Below are 3,347 nucleotides of genomic sequence, written 5' to 3' on the forward strand. Positions count from 1 at the left end.
CCTACTGATGGAAAAATTTGGGGTTGTTTCTAGTTTTTGGCTTTTAAAAATAGTGGAGCAAAGAGCATTCTCTGGAATGTAATTTTGGTACATTTGTATGCATTTCTGTTGGGTATGTGAATTACTAGGTCCTATAGTATATCCTGCTGAAGCTGAAACTCCAATACTTTGGCCACCTCATGCAAAGAGTTGACTCATTGGAAAAGACCCTGATGTTGGGAGGGATTGGGGGCAGGAGGAGAAGGGGACAACAGAGGATGAGATGGCTGGATAGCATCACTGACTCGATGGACATGAGTTTGAGTAAACTCCAGGAGTTGGTGATGGACAGGGTTGCCTGGCGTGCTGCGATTCATGGGGTCTCAAAGAGTTGGACACGACTGAGCGACTGAACTAACTACAGTATATGCAAAATTTTCATTTCTCCCCCAGATTTATTGAGATATGATTAACATGTAACATTGTGTCAATTTAAGCTGTATAATGTGATGATTTGATACCTGTGAGTATTGCAAAATGGTGACCATAATTGGGTTCGTTAACCTCTCCATCACTTCACATAATTATCCCTTTTATTTTGGGGTGAGACATGTGAGACCTACTCAGTTAGCAACTTTCAAGTATGTAATACAATACTATTAACTGTAGTCACCATGCTGTACATTATATCCCCAGTATTTATTTATAACTGGAAATTTGCACTCTTGGATATCTCCCCATCTCCCCTACCCCTCAGCTGTTGGCAACTACTATATACTTTGCTTCTATGTGTTCAGCTTTTTAAGATGTCACAGATAAGGTAGAACAGATAGTATTTTGTCTTTATCTGGCTGACTTATTTCCTTTAGCATGATGCACTCATGGTCCACCCATGTCACAAATAACAGTATTTTCTTCTGTCCCATGTCTGAATAATCTCATTGTAATTTTCACCACATCTTTGTGTGTGTGTGTTTTAACTTTTTATTTTGTACTGGGATAAAACCGATTAACAATGTTGTGATGGTTTCAGGTAAACAGTAAAGGGACTCAGCCATACATATACATGTATCCATCACCCCATCTTTTTTAAAATGGTTTTTTAAAGTTTATTTTCTATTGAAATATAGTTGAATTATGATGTTGCGTTAATTACTGCTGTATAGTGAAGTGACTCAGTTATTTTTTTCCATATAATCCATATTTCTTTTCTATGATGACTTATACCACATCGTTTTTTATCCATTCATCCCTTGATGAACACTTAGGTTGTTTTCATATCTTGGCTGTTGTGAATTATGGCACAGTGAACATGGGAGTGCAGATATCCCTTTGAGAACTTGATTTTATTTCCTTTGGTTATATGCCTCCAAATGGAATTGCTGGATTATATGATAGTTCTATTTGTAATTTTTTTGAGGAACGTTAATAAAACTTCTTGCCATAATGGCTGTAGCAATTTGCATTCCCACTAACGGTTCACAAGTGTCCTCTTTTCTCTGCATCCTCACCAACACTTATCTCTTGTCCTTTTAATAACAGCCATCCTAACAGTGTGTGGGCTTCCCTGATAACTCAGTTGGTTAAAAAAAGAAAAGAAAAAAAACCCACCTGCAATGCAGGAGACCCTGGTTTGATTCCTGGGCTGGAAAGATCTGCTGGAGAAGGGATAGACTACCCACTCCAGTATTCTTGGACTTCCCTTGTGGCTCAGCTGTTAAAGAATCCATCTGCAGTGAGGGACACCTGGATTCGATCGCTGGGTTAGGAAGATCCCCTGGAGAAGCTGAAGGCAACCCACTCCAGCATTCTGGCCTGGAGAATACTACGGACTGTATAGTCCATGGGGGTCGCAAAGAGTTAGACATGACTGAGCGACTTTCACTTTCATCCTAAGACTGTGAGCCGATATCTCACTGTGGCTTTGATTTGCATTTCTCTGGTTAGTGGTGCTAAGTGCCTTTTCATGTGCCTATTGGTCATTTGTAATCTTCTTTGGGGTGGGGTTTTTTTGACTGCTTTCATCAATAGACTGTTATGGAAGTGATATTATGTGACTTCCAAGGCCAGGCCGTAAAAATGTCCTGGACTTCTGCCTTGTTCATACGTGATGGAAGGGTATAGGTACAGAAACAGAAGAGACTACCCACAGCACAAAAGTTGGAGGAAGGGGCCTGGAGCCAAGGAATTCGAAGAATATAGCTCTGGAAACTAAAAACGGTGTAAGGAAAGGAACGACAGTGATGCAAGGTGGCAGCCACCATGGGCTCAGGGGTAAAAGTTCCTTCAATTTCCAGCTGTTGGAAGAAGGCCAGAAAGCTGTAGGAGATAGCACAGTTAGCCTAAGTCTAGAAGATAAAGAAGACATGGCACTTATAAGATGGACAGGGATGATTGGGCCTCCACGAACAATTTATAAAAACTGAATATATAGCCTTAAAATAGAATATGGACCCAAGCACCCCGGCTATGTGAAATTTGGAACAAAAATTAATGTGAAAGGAGTTAATAGTTCTAATGGGGTGGTGGAGCCCCCTTAGAGCCATATCAATGCTACCAAAATGGCAGAATTAATAATAGCATTGTCCTGCAAGAGCTTCGACACCTAATGATGTCTAAAGAAAATCTGAAACTCCCTCAGCCACCTGAGGCAGTGTGAAAAATGAGAAACCACAGGCTCTCCCCTACCCCCTGTTCGATTTAAGCAGTCTTCATTTTGCACAGTAGTAAACTTTCTAGAATAGTAACTTTCTACATCTTGTAGACCTCAGTGTACTGTAAAGACAGCTCTCATTCAAAGACAGTTTATCTGAAGATATTGTAAATGATACTTTTTTTTGTCCAGTTGAAATATATGAGTTGTGCTATAACAACAACAACAAAAAGGTAAGGAAAGGATTTTCTTGTAGAGACTTCCAAGGGAGCAAAGCTCTGATGAACCTTAAGTTTATTTCAGTGATACTGATTTTCAGATTTCCTGTCTCCAGAACTCTGAATGAATAAAATTCTTATTGTAAGCCACCAAGTTTATGATAATATATTACAGCAGCCATAGGAGCCTGGTACAAATGGCAAAAAAGTGCTTGAAAAGATACTCAACATCATTAATCATAAGGGGGGTACAGATTAACACTGCCATGTGATACTACTATATACCTGCCCAAATGGTTAATATTGAAAATGTAATAAACTGATCACTGTGCATGATACCCAAATTTTAGTGAAAATGCGTTATGTAAATTTTCTTATGTTGTCATGAACACTTTAGAAGGATGTCCAAAAAACTAATGAGAGAGGTTACTTTGAATTCAATGAAACAGAAGCCAAGGACTGTTTCCCAGAAGAAAGGTATTTACCTAAACTGAAAG

General features: G+C 39.3%; 1 pseudogene; it reads left to right on the top strand.

Moving 5' to 3' along the window:
* The first annotated feature begins 1,620 nt into the window (after positions 1-1,620).
* Positions 1,621-2,995, top strand: LOC122680575 (annotated as a pseudogene).
* The last annotated feature ends 352 nt before the right edge of the window (positions 2,996-3,347 follow it).

This window comes from Cervus elaphus, chromosome 22, assembly GCF_910594005.1.
Source record: "Cervus elaphus chromosome 22, mCerEla1.1, whole genome shotgun sequence".
NCBI classification, from domain to species: domain Eukaryota; kingdom Metazoa; phylum Chordata; class Mammalia; order Artiodactyla; family Cervidae; genus Cervus; species Cervus elaphus.